Source organism: Ursus arctos, unplaced genomic scaffold (assembly GCF_023065955.2).
Source record: "Ursus arctos isolate Adak ecotype North America unplaced genomic scaffold, UrsArc2.0 scaffold_12, whole genome shotgun sequence".
NCBI lineage: Eukaryota > Metazoa > Chordata > Mammalia > Carnivora > Ursidae > Ursus > Ursus arctos.
Window position 1 is genome coordinate 58,106,382 of NW_026622786.1, and position 16,131 is coordinate 58,122,512.

Sequence of the window (16,131 nt, forward strand, 5' to 3'; positions counted from 1 at the left end):
GGAAGCTCATGATGCTGGGCCACGGACCACAGTTGGAGTTTCAAAAGTTCCTTCCAACTCCTGCATCCTGTATACCTCACACTTTTTAGCAACAAGAATGTCTCTGATGGTTTTAAGTGCGTATTTATACACATGTTTGTTAAACTACATACATAATAGAGGTGGCTAAAAAATTAGAACAATACAGAAATGTAAAAACACTTCCAGAATGTGGAAGGGCCCTGGTAATCCCACCCCCAAGAGAGAACCACTGTTAGTGGTGTATTTAAGCAACATGACCACCCACCGAAAAAGGCACTCAGCTGGATTTAGAGTTTATGATGACTTCGGAAAGCGATCTTCACAGAGCTAAGGGAGGGAGAATGAAAACACAGAGGGTCAGAAATTTGGTCACCTGGGGCTTTCCAAATAGGGGCTTTCTCCTCCTTAATTTCTCTGTGGGGGCACTACCCAGATATTAGGGGGAAAGTTTGGCATATGTTTTCCCTAGAAAATGCCCTGTGACATCAAAGAATGATCTACTGGAACCAAAAAACGGTAAGAATTTCTTCAGCAATGGACTCAGAACAACTGGTCCTGGCTAATTAGAGCAGGTTCCTCTTAATCCAGGAAACCCGGGAGAGAGAAAGGTTTTATCTTCTGCCACCTTAAGCACACAGATGAGAAGGTCAGATGCAAACTCTGGCTTTGCTGCCCTTTCAAGAGACGACTCAAGAGACAAGATTCACCGACTGTCCTCAGGACTGCATTCAACCTATACAAGATGGCTGTTCTTGGCTTGGTACCCTCTCTTTCTTCTATAGTCTCTTCCCCTCTCCACATTCTTCAAGAGGGAGTCTTAATGCACTTACAAAAGTATTTTTCCCATTACCTTTTATAGGCTGCTCCTCCTTCCTGGAACATATCCCTGGTCATCTACTCTCCACAGTCTTCACTGACTTCCTTCCCTCTTTTCCTTCCCCAAGTGGAGTAGAGGAGAGAGTTGCTGGCATCTTATGCCACTTCTATAATAATACTTCTTACACATTGTAATGAAATTTTTCATTTCTCACGTTAAACCAGACATCCTTGAGGACAGATATCCTATTTACGTTTTTCTCTCCTTCCACAGCATAAAGTATACCTACTAAATATTTGTTGACTGGATGGAGGAAACTTAAGTCAAGGAGAATTAAAGTGATAATTACTAAATATGCTCACATGAGTTAATTTCTGATTGATTAAGGATTTAATAATAACAATAGGGTCATTGATTCATTCACTTTGTATACATATTTTGAGAAGACAGTGTGATATAGTGAAAGACACTGGACTTGAGGTCAGAGAGACCCAGGTCTACCATTTATATATTGTATGTCATTTGGCAAGTGCTTGACTTTCCTGGGTGCCATTGTCTTGAACAGGGAAATCATGATTCCTATCATTTTCTTAAGATTAAATGAGATAACGGGCTTGAAAAAAGCTGTAGTGAGATGAGCAAATGTCAGCACTTATTATAGGAGCATTTAAGGAAATTAAAGATACCAAGTGACTGCCACCAGTGTTGAGGATGACTCCATGTACAAGTTATAAAGATACTGTCTCTTGGATTCTACTCCTTTTTCCCCCATCCCCCACTTCAGTACCCTGTTTTGAGACATCGGGCTGGGACTCTACAAACCAAATGCCTCCTTTGCCAGCAGCTTCCGTTTAGGCTCTGCAGATAGGGGATGCTAGAGAGACTGTAAGACTGGCAGAGGAAGAGACTTGCTCCATCCTGTTTGCTTCCTGTTCCCGTCCATGTCACCCCAGCCTTGTTTCTTCACCTAGGCAGCAGCAGTTCCTTCCACTTGGATCCAGTTGGCAGTTTCCAATACTTGCAGAACTTCATTACATCCCATTAGAGACATCAGCACTAGCTGCTGGAAGTCCCCCCTAAGAGGCCTGGGTTGTAGCACTACAGAGCTCCTCCTCCAAGCTCAGAGACCTTAGCACCAGCTGAGCAACTCCACCTGGGTTTCAGTCCTGGAGCCCCCAGGTTTGTACATTTAAATATTCCAACGTCTTCCTTTGGAACATGAGAGACCTTTAGCCAGACGCACCTAGCTAACCCACACCCAGATTTCTGAACATAGAATTGCAATCATAAGTGCGTAGTTTTAAGCTACTAAGTTTTGAGGTAACTTGTTATATAGCAATCAATGACTAATTCCTTTTATTGAGAAGCTATAGCAGGACAAAAGGAGACATTTTTCCAACTTTATTTCCTGAATCAATGAATACGGAAAACTAGACGAAGAATCAGCAGTTATACATTGCATTCAATTGAATATTCATTTAGTTCCTATTATTTTATTTCTTCTAAACCTCAGTTTCCTTCTTTTTGTGAAAAGTGTGCTGGTGGAGAGGGAACTGGGACAAGTAGAACTGAACTACATTTTCTAAAAAATCTACTGGCTCTAATTTCCTGCAGGCATACCCTGGGCTAGGTATTAGAGGAACAGAAAATACATTTCAAACTCTAGATCTCATTTTTATTAAGCAGCTTATGAGTTGAGTTGATAAAAGCTGGATAAAGTTTAGTAACCCAGGGAGACCAGGACTAACCAGGATTCTTAGGTGCAAATGCTGTATTTGTCATAGTAAATTAACTTCCTTAACAGACAAGCAAAGACTATAAAAGTTCATTTCTTGGCATGTGGAGCAGGGAGGGACTCTGCTCTACATACTCATTCAAGAACTAGGAGCTCAGGCTCCTCCCATCATATGGGTCTGCCCTCTTAAGGTGACTTCAGTGATCAGCTGGGGAAAGAGAGAATAGCTGATTATGTGAGAAGTTTATACGTCTAGCTCTGGAAGCACCTCACTTTTTTCCCATACCCTGTTAACTAGAAGTTAGTCATGTGGAGCCACAGAACTGCAAGGAATGCTGGGAAATGTGGTAAGCTACGTTCCAAGAGGAAAAAGAAGAAATGTCTGCCACTAACGAGACCAAATCTTGTTGAATTCAGTTGAAAAGAAATAGCCTGGAATTGTATTTGCAAAATTAATGCTACCAAGTAGAGTTGTATTGGTTGTGTCCTGACGAAAGGCAACTAGATGAGGGAGAGTAAAGGCTGTGTTCAGCTTGGAGGAAGGTTTTCTTCTTTCTAATACTCTACCAAGAGAGGTATGCCCTTAAGAAACTCATGAGGAGGCTAGTGACCCTGTGCCTAGCCCACAGAATTGATGCGAAGGCAAAACAGATGAGGCTTGGAAATAAGAAGAGAGTCCAATGCTAATACAAGAAGAGTCTAGTTAGGATATTGCTACTGACTAGGTCATCAGTGGACATTCACTGCCATGCTGACAGCCCCTGCTGGAAACTCGCTATCTCCCCCAAGGCTGTCCAAAGCACTGCATCAGGTAGGCTTCCTTGGGTTCTTGAGGCAAAACATTTCACACACAGGAATACTGCTCCTGCTTATATACTGGGTGACACAGAAGGCTGTCAGTTTTAAATGGGGCCCAAACCAGACAGACCTTCTCAGGAGATCCAGGCTGTGGTGTGATCAGCACTGCCCTTAGGCCACATATCTGGCAGATGATAGGATGTTGGAGGAAACAGGGTAGGAAAAACTTCACTAGGAATCTTATGGAATGCTCCAATGGAAGAATCATAATGGAGAGATTCTGTTCCTTCAGACATCACACATCTGCAGCAGAGAATTAAACAACTAGGTCATCAATCCAAATCTGGTTTTAAAAAAATGGGAGCCACAAAGTGAAATTACCAGAAATGACAAAAACAAGAAACGTCATGCCTACCACTGTCCAAATTATTCAGGAAATGGTTTAACCACTCCTGGTACATATTAACCCAAGGCATTTGGTTTATTTAGAGGCAGAACATTGAGCATATAGTAGGTGCTTAAATAATGTTGAGCTAATAACTGCCTTAGTGGAGTGGACATTTTTTGAGTTACTAAATGTCAGAAAAAGTCTTCTTAAATAGGAATAGGAGCATGACTTTGTCTCCAGGAAGAAAGACATTCCCTTCTGCCATCCCAGGCAGCTGGAACAGGGCTTACCGGCATCTTTTCTACACCATGGTACATGTATGGAAAGCATCCTTGGTTAAATAGCATGAAGGCTAGAGCCCAGATGACACTGGTTATGATTGAAGCTCCTAGGACCTGCCCACTATCTCCAAGATGATATCTTACTGGTTGGGAAGCTGTGCACTAGACCATGATCAACTGACCTACACTGGCCCAATCAGATGCTTCAGCCCTAGGCATGAGATCTTGAGGGAATGATAACTAGATACGGGGTCAACTAGAGATCAGCACCACTACTAAGTATTAGTAGTAGATGCAAAATGCAGCAATTCGTCTTTTACTTTGGAAAGACTATCCCAGCATATCCTGAACCACTGGATGCCTGAAAACTTCACTGAAGTAACAGGTTCCTAAATTTTTGTATGGTGGATCTCCCATCCTCTGGAGTGCATGTGTCTAAATAGGACCTCCCGCATACCAGCCACTGTTTGTCTATTTTATCCAATCAACATGATGTGATTGATGTAATGCACCTGTGTCCTGGGCTCCAATTCTCTCAGGCTGTATTACAACAGAGGCCAGGAAAGGTGACATAGTCCTGAGAAAATGAATATTATCCATCCCATGTGAATGCAAATCATATCTGATCCTCTTCTCAAACTGAAATGAAGAAGAATGCATTCCCCAAACCAGTGGTGGCATACCATATCCCTGAAGTCTTATTAATCACTTTTTGCAGGGATACCATGTCTGGCCCAGCTACAGGAGCCAGGGCTACGACTTTGTTAAATGTGCAATAGTCTTCAATCTCCAGGATCTATCAGCTTTCTGCAGGGACTATGCTGGTAAATTACATGGGACCACCGTTCCTGCAATTTTTAAGTGTTTAATGGGGACTCTAATCCTCCACTCCCCCAGGATGTGATTATTTTTGATTTACTGTCTTGGCTGGGGTGGAGGGCAGTTTCAGAGTTTTTCTCTTTTCCTCCCTGCCATGATGACCTTACCTCACAATCTAAGGATCTAATGTGGGATTACTCCAATTGCCAAATATATAAATTCCAATTATATACTCATGGACTGAGAAAATCACTACTGGGTGGGTCCATGAGCCCAGTGGGCTTACTATGAGCCAGACTTTAGCCAGAATTTTATTTATTGCCTGTCTCACGTAGACAGGACTGACTATACCATTTGCAGATCCCAGAGTAATGGAAATGCAGGGCCCTTTGTTCAAAAAGCAGGAAAAAAGTGCCATCAAAGGTACATATAAAGATTTTTCTTTCTTCTGTAGGCTCTCTCTCAATTTGTCATAGTGTTTTTATTTGCTATTTAATGTAAGTAAAAATGATAATTGTAAATTATTAGCATGAATTTTACCATTCATCATGCCAGCCTAAAATGCAAATATCAGAATATTCAACTTGTATGCCGAATCATCACAACTACATATTTGTATTTCAAGGCTTGTCCCTAAGGGTGCCTCAAGATGGCCAAAAGAGGCAAACATAAGACAGACTCAGGAAGGATAGAAGGAGGAAAAGAGGATGCCCCAGATAGAGCCAACTGATGGAGCACTCCTGAGCACGGAGATACTTGCAAGGTGAGTGCAAGCTTAGCCTTGCAAAGGAGGATACGCGTTCCCTCACTCTGGCCTTATGGCTGTGAGGCTCCCCCTCACTGGCTATTGAACTACTATGCCATGTCCTGACCACAGGCAGGGTATGTGGACATTGAGCTAGGCATCTTAACTTCCCAAGGCCCACCATCCCAGCTCATGTCAGACAGGCAGCTCCCAAAGATCTTTAAACCTCTTCCCCAGGACATACTTGGTACCAGGATCAAGGTGAAGAAGAGTCTTCCCTACATCAAGACATAGCCTCTGGCCTGTCACTCACCAAGTATACTGTAGTACTGCTAGTCAAAGGCAGGGACGGTGGCTTCCATGTCCTGCCCCAAGATGCTGTGGGATGCTTGGGCCTGGCTCACCCCTTGCCCATACCCAGGTCCCTCTCATGTCTGAAAACAGCAGTGATTAAGGACAGCTGAATAGGTCCTAGAGGACCAGCAAGCAGGGAAGCAGGTGGCAGAGAGCCTGTCTTTCGGAGGCAGTGGGAGTGGGGTCATGCTGAGGTCAATTGTCCCATTGGGCTTTACTTATAAAACAATATCAAAGAAAAAATATTAAGAGTTTCAAGACAGCAGGCACAGAACATTAAACCCCTTGTGCAGGCCCTTCAAAGTATGGGGCTTTGTATGGCTGTACTGGTTACATGGCCAGTCCAAGAAGCTGGCCCTGCCTATAGGCCCCCACTCTAATAGGAGACCGTGAGACTTTAGATCTCCAGATGTTGATATCAACTCAAACCCTGTGTCTGATAGTGCTCCAAATGTCCGGATATTCCCCTCTGTCCTCAGAGGACAGTCCTCCAAGTCAGTGGTCACAGGTCTATTTAGGAAGGCACTAGAAAAAGCATCACAGTATATATGTGTCATGGTATCGCAGGATTTTTCTTCCTAGGGACCCAGCCATCTCTTCAACTAGTGGGTTCTGGATCTGGCTCAGGTGTGGGAACTGAGCAAGGGCTATGACTTTTATTAAGGTGACAGCCCTCAGACTCCTGCCCACCATTTTTGTTTTTCTTGGTATAGATATTAAACATCACCTTTGTTGACCAACAATCTATTTTTGTCCCTAGGGACATCATGTGCTATTAACCATATCCTCCTCCCTGTGGGTCAGACTCCCTTGTTTACCTCTCTGACCTTGCTGGTTACCCAGTGATTGTGGTCTCCTGGCTTCTGGTGGTTAGTACCACCACCTGACCTCCATTACTTGGGTGGATGAGTGGTAGGGAGAACCATCATCCCTCATGGCTATTGAAGAGCCCATCTCTGCGATGGCCTCTGGCCTGCAGAAGAGGCTACCACTGAACTTCTTAGTGATGCTGTGTTTCTCTCACCAATGCCTCCCTGGTGGCCTTGGAGAATGGTGTGTCTTCTTATCAGTCTTCTTATATTAATGCCAGCATGTCTTATCCCTCAGTCTTTTTACTCCTTCCTGTCCATTTACCAGGGCAATTCAGGCACTCCCCTGAGAGTTGGCCATTGTTTTTTCAGTCATGAGTTTGCCCCATCCTAGGTGTCCCTCATGGAAAGTTAAATCCTACGTCTCAAGTCAATGAATTCTTGCTTAGTCAGTCAGTATGGTTTCCTTGATCAAATATCTTCAAAACAGTCTTGGGGTAGTCCCCGGCTCCTGTTGATATATAACAGCTAATTCTTGGAAGTCTTTAAGTGTGTAGTCACTTTCCTCACTTACTAAGACCAGCATGTCTCCAGCTGGGTTTAACGCTATGTATTACCTTGGGAGCCAGCAGAGTCAGTTTCCTCAGGGCACCCACATTTCACGGTCCCACATTTTTATACTCGGACTCTGTCCTTCACATAACAGACCTGCCTTGACCAGAGCTTTGCAAATCTCAGTCAGGACTTCAGCATACTCTTCAGTTGGTTTGCCCTTCAGCCACAGGTGATGGGGGGCCTCACGGGAAGCTGCCACAGAGTTCTGATGATGCTCACACTTAGCCATTTACTGCTTGTTAAATGCCTTCACTGTCTCATCAACCTTCTGCAGAGTGTTAATACAATTTAGTAGCAACCAGCCAACTCTCTAGTCTTTTGTCCCCTCATATTTTTTAAATGTTTACATCTTTGCATTTGCTTCAGCATTCCCCTCCACCAGGACATTTTCCAAGGTCACCACTGATGAAATCTTTTTAATTATGCCATCACCTTGTTCTGGGGACCATCTGTGTCTCGCCTAGGTATCGGGACTGTGGCCCTTTCACCTGCTGTGTGGTGGATGAGCCAGTCTCAAATCCCTATCTTACCGATTGTTTTTTTAAACCACTCTCAGCACCATTTACGTTATTCTGGGTCCTCTGAGAAACAGACACAAGGTGCACGTAAATGTGTAAGAAATGTATTATGAAAAAGGCTCTCAGAGAAAATGGGGGAGGGGAAGCCAGGGGAGCCTGGGGGTGTGTTAGACTCCATTGCTGCTCTGACCCTGAGTGAGAAAGCCGGCATTAAGGAAGGAAAGTTGTGTGGAAGTGTCTTAGACTACAGTGCAGTCCCAAGGGAGGTTTGGCAAAATTTTTGAGAGTTCTGAGCCAGTGGTGCTCATCAGAGAAATCCCCATCTCCTAGCAACCAGCCTGTCCTCCTATTCCTGGTATGTTCAGTCTTTGGCCAGGAATGCCCTTGGGAGCATGATTCAGGTACTACTGAAGTGAGGATCTTTATGCTCCATGCAGTCAGTGGTCTGAGTAGCTCATTCTCCGTGTCCACCATAGTTGCAGATGACTAGAGTACTCTAAATCATAGCTGGACTCAAGGAGATTTAGAATCAAGCCTTGTCCACCATTCCAAAGAGTGAATGGTGAAAACACCACTAGATTCTTGTGTATTATTCATGCAAAGGTGAGTACTGCGTTCATGATATTTTAGCCAACCTACGTATTTTTTAAAACATTAATTTTGTCAATTAAAACCAATCTCCAATATCTATTTGGTAATTAACAAATCTGTGTTGGAGATAAAAATAACTGAAATGTTGTCTTGGAGTGCAGCCTCTTGACTAAATGTCATTGACTGAATGCTGGTTAAATTGCCCTGGACTGTGTTTTCCTATGTAGGGCAACTGGACATCCCAGGGTATAGAACAAAATAAACTAACACAGACTTACAGAACTCACTGAATATACACTGAATCCTATTAAAGCAATTGGAGATGACATAATATGATGACATTCATATATGGCAAAATTAATAAAGGTGGAGCAAAAATTACTGACATCTTAGAAACATTGAGCTAATATACACACAGCCCTTAGAACCCTACCATGAAAGGTAGACATCATTATTATAATATCTCACCATATTACAATTTGATAGAGTCTTGTAGTATTATGGAAAGAAGCCTTACATGGTCTGGGACAAGCAGGATTTCCTCATTTCTCTTTGCCAGAACATGAATAGTAGCAAGCAAAGGATAAAGCTTATGATGTCTGTGGTAGGAAAAAAGAGTCATACCTGTATGCATATCCAGGGTGTGTTTGAGCAGGTGAATCCTGGGAGGGATCTTTATGTTCTTTATGATTGACTCTGTGCACAGGTGTGTCATAGGTGGAGAGCTGGGGAAACACTGATCCATTCAGGTGGAACTTGTGATTGATCAGTATCTGTAGGTCAACATAACAATGAATATTTACACAGGGCTTTGAAATTTATAAAACCTTTCCCCACAATTCATTGTCTCATTTAATCCTAATAACGCTACAAAGCTAGGAGTATTTTGTCCCCATTTTCCAGATGAAGAAATATATGACTCAGAGATTAAGTGAGTTTCCTACGGTGTACATAGTCATTCATTGTGAAGCCTAGACTGGAACCCCATTCTCCCACTTCCCAGAGCCACGTTCACCTATCAGGTGCTACCACTAGTTAATCTGAGGATAGAAATGTGATCAGGACACATTCTGTGCTTCCAAAGAGCACTCCCCTACAAGAATATTTGGCCCTGCTAGGACTTCTTAGAAGATAGAGAAAATGTATATATTATGGCCTTTTCCCTGGAAGAGTTTATACTCTTAAAGTTTTCTGGGGGCGAGGCAGGAGTTGGGGGGACAATTTTAGATTTACGGAGAAGTTACAAAGATGGTATAGAGATTCCCATATACCCTCCACCAAGCTTCCCTGATGTTAACATCTTACGTAACTGTGGTATGTTTATCGACCCTAAGAGGTTAACATGGTACATATACTATTAACTAGCCTGTAGACATGATTTGGATTTCCCATTTCTCCACCTGTGCTCTTGTTTCCACTGCAGAATCTAATCTACATTACCACAGTGCAGTCACTTATGGCTCCTTAAGCTCCTCTGATCTGTGACAGTTTCTCTATATTGCCTTGTGTCTCATGACCTTGACCTTGATACTGGTCAGGTGTTTTGTAGAATGTCCTTCAGTTTTTGTTGGCTGATGTTTCTCTTAGGGTTAGACTGTAGTTATGGATTTTGGGGGAGAACACACAGAGGTGATTTGCTGTCTCATTGCTTCCCATCAGTAAATGAGCCGTATCAACATAACTTATCACTGGTAATGTTAACCTTGAAGACTTAGTTCAGGCGTTGTCTGCCAGGTTTCACTACTGTAAAGCTATTCTTTTTCCTTCCTAGACTCTATTTATTAGGAGTGAGGGAGTCACTGTCTAACCCACACTCAATGGCAGGGAGTAAGTTCCACCTCTGGAGAAAGGTGTATGAAGGAATTTAGGACATATGCTAAAATCACCACAGGAATTAATACATACTTGAGGAAAGGGATAATTTAGGGCTACACGAGTATCTTGTTCCTCCTGAAGGTTTCATCTGTTAATTTAAGCATTCACCAGCAGATCTTACCTCAGGTAATTATTATTGATTATTACAATTGTTACAATTAATACTTTGTTGCTTAAATTGTTATAGCCTTGGCCATTGGGAGCTCTTTTCAGGTTGGTTTCTGTGTCCTTTTAACATGGCCCCATCTTTTCTGTTGTTGTTTTGAACACTTGCTTCATTCATTCATTTATACATGCCACTATAACATACTACAGGTTCAGCTCGTATTTCTCCAAGGAATCCTGGTCTCTTTTATTGGAGAATGGTTTTTTGAAACCTGGGTATGTAAGTTGTACTTGTTGCTATTGGAGTGTCACTGCTTCTGGGCCATCTCAGTGGACACAGCCAGGAAAAGGATGTACGTCCACTAGCCTACATAGACCCACATCTCTACCCACATGCATCTCATTGAACGGAATGGGATTCCGACTGCTATCTCCAACTCCACCCCAGCACCACAGGGTTCATCTTAGCATTTCACTGTTGCTCATTTGTTATTTCTTCCTACAACGGTAAGAAACCTCAAAGGGATGATCGTGCAAGCTGGACAAAGATTCTACAACCTTGTGGATGTGAAACTATCTCTAAGTGGAAGAAACAGGAAGTACAACAAAAGATCAGAGAACCCATCTGTGGGGCTATAGGCACCTCTATTGTGTAGGACAGATTTGTCTAAACTGCAGAATCTTTGGGGGATGTTAAAAAGTGTTTTGGGGGAAAAATCCACATTTAATGGAAAACATTTCTGTTTCTGTACTCCTCTGTCCTATTCCTCCATTCCCTCCCATGGTCAGAGCAGCCCCAAGTAAATAGCAGGGTCTTCTTTCCATGCCCTGGAATAGAATTTCATCTGGTGTGACTCCCTCATTCTATAGGTAAGAGTACCTGAAGCTCAGAGAGGGAGAGGCCTCACTCAAAGCCCCACAGCAAGTCAGCAGCAGAGCCAGAAGGCTCAGGTCTCTCAACTCCTAGGCCAGTGCTCTTCCAAATAGCAGAACACGGTAGGAGTGGGAGAAGTCCACCTCAGATGTGGAGTACAGACCCCCTCGCCTCGTTTTGATAAGGGTCTTCGACTGCCGTGATAAAAATGGACACTCTTTATTGAGTGCTACTTCTGTGTCAGGCACTAGGTTAAACCCCAATATCTCCTTAAACAGCCCTATGAGGCAGGTATTACTATGCCCATTTGCAGATTAGCAAACTGAAAATCAAGAAGTTCATAAATGAGCCCAAGATCACAAGTAGTCCTGGCATCCAAGCCCTGCGGGGTAACCATCAAGCTGGTGTCTCCAAGCTCCTGACTTGTTCCTGGGCTGTGGGAGTCACCTCAGCCCTCCCCCAAGAGGGAGGTGTGTCTCCATCATTGCTGGGGGCTAAGCAAGCACTGGCCTGGCAAGGGCTAGTTATGACAGTATAGCCAGAAGTGCCTTGCAAAACTGCCACACAGAGGTGAGGAAAGCACAGGGAAGCTGTGCAAACAGGCTTGCCTCCTGTTCACTCCTCTCTCTCTCTCTCTCTCTCTCATGCACACACACACACACACACACACACACAATCATACACACACTACCCTTCCTTCCTGATGTGACTCTTCTGCCCCCACTTTCTCAGACCCAGCCATCTTCAGCTCTGGCCAGTTCTGTATCCTTAGCAGGTCATTGGAGAAAAACAATCGTAGGCATTGCATTATTATGTACAGAGCACAGGCTTAGGAGTCAAGAAGGTCTGGGTTCTAATGCTGAGTCTGTCCTTTATGAACTGCCCCTTCAAGGGAGTTGTGTGACCTGGAAAAGTTACTCAAACTTTTTAAATGGGATAATAATACCTGATTGTAATGTTGGAGTCAATAGAAAATGTACCTTGAGTTTCTCTTATTATCTCCTCTTATCCTGCCCCCAATCCAAGCCATTGACATTTTTTTTTTAAAGATTTTATTTATTTATTAGACAGAGATAGAGACAGCCAGCGAGAGAGGGAACACAAGCAGGGGGAGTGGGAGAGGAAGAAGCAGGCTCCCAGCAGAGGAGCCTGACGTGGGGCTCGATCCCATAACGCCGGGATCACGCCCTGAGCCGAACGAAGGCAGACGCTTAACCGCTGTGCCACCCAGGCGCCCCAAGCCATTGACATTTTTGCTGAGATTATTTTAAGAGCCTGCTGACTGTCCTTCTTGTACCCCCTCTTGTTCCCTTTCAAAATTGCCAAGTTATACCTAGGAAAAATCTTTTAAAAACATGAATCTGATCATCTCAGGGTTCCTGCCACTTCCCCAATATTATCATCAACAAACAAACCCCAAGAGTTCCTCACCGCACTTAGGACAAAACCCCACATCCTTATCATGGAAGGGCCTCTGTGATCTGGCCTATCCATCTCTCCACCCCTTCACAGCCTCTTTCACAGCCCCACTCTCTCTTTGTCATTTGCTCCTAAGCGGAGGATCTTTCCTGCCCCAAGGCCTTCCTGTCTGCCCTTCTAGCTGCAGGGGACCCTCTGCCCCCTCTTCTTGCCTGGCAGGTGCCTACTCACTCTTGAAATCTCAGCTTACCTTCCTAAGAGAGGCCTTCCCTGCATGCTCTGTTTAGATCCAACCCCCTTTTCATTGTTTCATGCCACTAGTTCTCTTCCTTTGTAGCTCCTAGCATGATTCACAATCATGCATTTGATCATACAATTCCTTATTTAATGTCTCTCTCCTCCACAGGTGGAGAGCAAAGAGTGCCTTTCTTCTGTTCCTTTATGATTATCCCTGCTGTCAATTGCAGAACCTGGGACATAACAGGTGCTCAAGAAATCCACGGTGTAGGAAGGTATGATGAAGTTTGCAGGTAAAGCACAGGACATATAGCAGACTTCTGACAGATCTCTGTAGCTGCATTCCCTTTCTTCCCCTCCTGGTGGATGCTGCCAGAGCGTGGTTCTCAGAGGGGTGTGGTCCCTCCCATACCCCAATTCCCCAGCACTGGGGAGAGGCCCCAATCAGACCCCATGGGGCTGGCTGGGCACAAAGTCCCTAAGGCTGTGAAGCCAGGCTGGGCAGGGCCAGTGGTAGGCCTTGCCACCCCAGAGAGCAGGGAGTAGGGCAGGGCTGCTGGAAGCAGGCCTCCTGGGTCTTCATCAGGCTCAAACCCTCCCTGTCCTTTCTTCCCCCACGGCAGAGAGCAGTTTTGCCCTGGCCAATGCCAATTGGGCTGCTCCTTGTTTTGTTGTACACGCTGCTAGGCAACTGGCCTGTTTTTGCTTATTTACCTCCCCTGGGCCATTTCACAACACTTTGTAATAGGCCCTGCTCTCTCTGGTGCACATCTGGTTTGGATTTAGCCTGTCAGAGCCCCTTCAGCAAAGAGAGCCAGGACTTTCCCCAGCAGTCACCAGGACGGACCCCCAGGCTCTGGCTGCGCAGGCCTCCTTGGTGTTGGACCATGCCAGCCGGGACGCCTTTCACTCGCCCAGCCCTGATTCTTCTCTCCCCCTGAACCTCTTACTTCTTTTTGTCAACAGTGTGCACATTTCAAAGCCTAAAGGTAGGGAAACTTTGAGAAGGAAAAAGACTGATGAGGGGTCAAGAAATAGTAGAACAACAGGATGGAAGTTTAGAGAGAATGAAGTCGGAGCCCTCAGCCCAGCACTACTCTCCCCTCACCCACAGGGAGGGGTTGACTTTCCCAAAGGGACACAGGGAGACAGGGACAGACCCAAGACCAGGTTCCTTGGCATCTCTCTCCTTTACCCGGGAGCCTTCCCATCAGGAAACCACCTTGGGGATACAGTGGGTTAAACCGGATGTTCTTGGTTTTGAAAGATTTAGTAGATTTATCCTCCTCCCCATCAAACACCAAAGTTCTGGTGGGATTTCTATGAAGGACCAATAGAGAATCAGAGGTTTGGTAGATGTCATTTTATAGAGAGAGAACAAAAGTTTCCAATTTCCTCACCCTACAGAGAACATAATGGTCAAATCAGGGCAGGGTCAGGGATAGGTGAATGAAGTAGGGCTGGGAAGAAATATAGGGCACCTTTCCTGCTTCCCCATTCCCTATTGTTTTGGCAAATTCATCACACTCAGTGTAAAACCCAAGGTTCTGACAATGGTTATAAGGCTCTACAAGACCAAACTCTCTGACCTCTGTGACCTCATCCTTCCCTCCCCTCTTTGTACATTCAGCCCCAGTAATTCACGTCAAGAAAGAAGAAGAGGGCCTCCTTGGAGCAGAAGCAACCAGCACCTGGGCACAGTTCAATGAGCAGAGCAAGGATGGGTTTCCCCATTCACTTCCTCTATTAGCTGGTCCCACTGGGCAGAGAACAAAATGCTCAAACTGCCCAAAACATGCTAACGGCTTATTTTGCTCCATAGCACTCATCTGTCCCTGACACATGGTTATATTACTTATTTATAGTCTGTATTTTCTTGTTAGAATGTAAATTCCTTGAGGGCAGGGTGTTTGTTCCATTTATTGTTAGGTCTTTGAACCTAGAACAGTTTTGCATGAAGATTGGACTCAATAAAGATTTTCTGAATGAATGAATGAGTGAATGAAGTCTGTTTTTCCTCCCAGCATGTTCAGTGGGGGGTGTTTACTTATTCTGACCTCTCACCTATAAAATAAAATGCTGACCTATCATTTTAGACTATCACAAACGCCCTTTGTCTCCATTCCAGCTCACCATGATCCTATCATCTCTGAACTGTTGGAGCACATTGTGTTCCTCTGCCTGGAATGACCCTCCCAGTCCAACTCTGCACCTCCTGATGGGAATTCACCTGGTAACTTTTGATGCTAGGATGGACCTCTTGATATCTCTGGATACCTCCCTGTGGTTTGCCATAATGGTGATGATTACTTGTCAGGTTGCTCCACATTGATTAATCCATGAGGGATAAGGGACCAGATGACCAACTGAGTAGCAGCTGAGTGGCAGTCAATGGTCTCTGTCCTCCAAGGTTTTCTATTGATTCTTTTTTTAGGTTTACTTTGTCACTTGCTAACCTTAGATTATGGACCTCTTGTCTAGAACTCTTGATTTATTTTTTCTCCTCAAATCTTTGTCTTCCCCAGTTACGCACAGTGAATGGCAACACCAATTGTTTCTTAAGTTTCTTGAGGCAAGAACTTGGGACTTAGCCATTGATTGAGATTGGGTCCACCATCCACCATCCCTAAGCCATAGGGAAATCCTGTCAAGTCTACCTCCATAACGCATCTGAGATCCATCTTCCTCTTGCCCCCTCCATTGCTCCACCCTATTCCAGACACCAGTATTCTTGCCTGCATGACTGGCTCTTTATTTCCACTCTCTATTGTCCAACAAGTGATCAGAATCAGGTTTGTTTGGAGGGAGGGAGGGAAGGAGGAAGGGAGAGAGTGCTGGGGGGGGGCAGAGGGGGAGAGAGAGAGAGAGAGAGAATGAATCTTAAGCAGGCTCCACAGTGGGGCTCAATCCTGAGATCATGACCTGAGCCAAAATTAAGAGTTGGATGCTTAACTGACTAAGTCACCCAGGTGCCCCCAGAATCAGGTTTTAAAACAGAAATTAGATCACACTACTCCTTCATTTAAAACTGCCCAAATGGCTTCCTGTTACACTTAGAATAAAAAAACAGTTTTTACCCTGGCCCCCAAGGCCACAGTCTAAACCCTGCTGACCTCTCCAACTTTAGTTC

General features: G+C 44.5%; 1 long non-coding RNA gene across 1 annotated transcript in view; it reads right to left on the reverse strand.

Moving 5' to 3' along the window:
- LOC113254610 (uncharacterized) overlaps window positions 1-16,131 on the reverse strand; it is a 169,266-nt gene that overhangs the window by 58,301 nt on the left and 94,834 nt on the right. The window contains exon 4 of the long non-coding RNA XR_006409436.3: window positions 9,116-9,264. This is a non-coding gene — a long non-coding RNA (uncharacterized LOC113254610). The remainder of the gene's footprint in view (window positions 1-9,115; window positions 9,265-16,131) is intronic.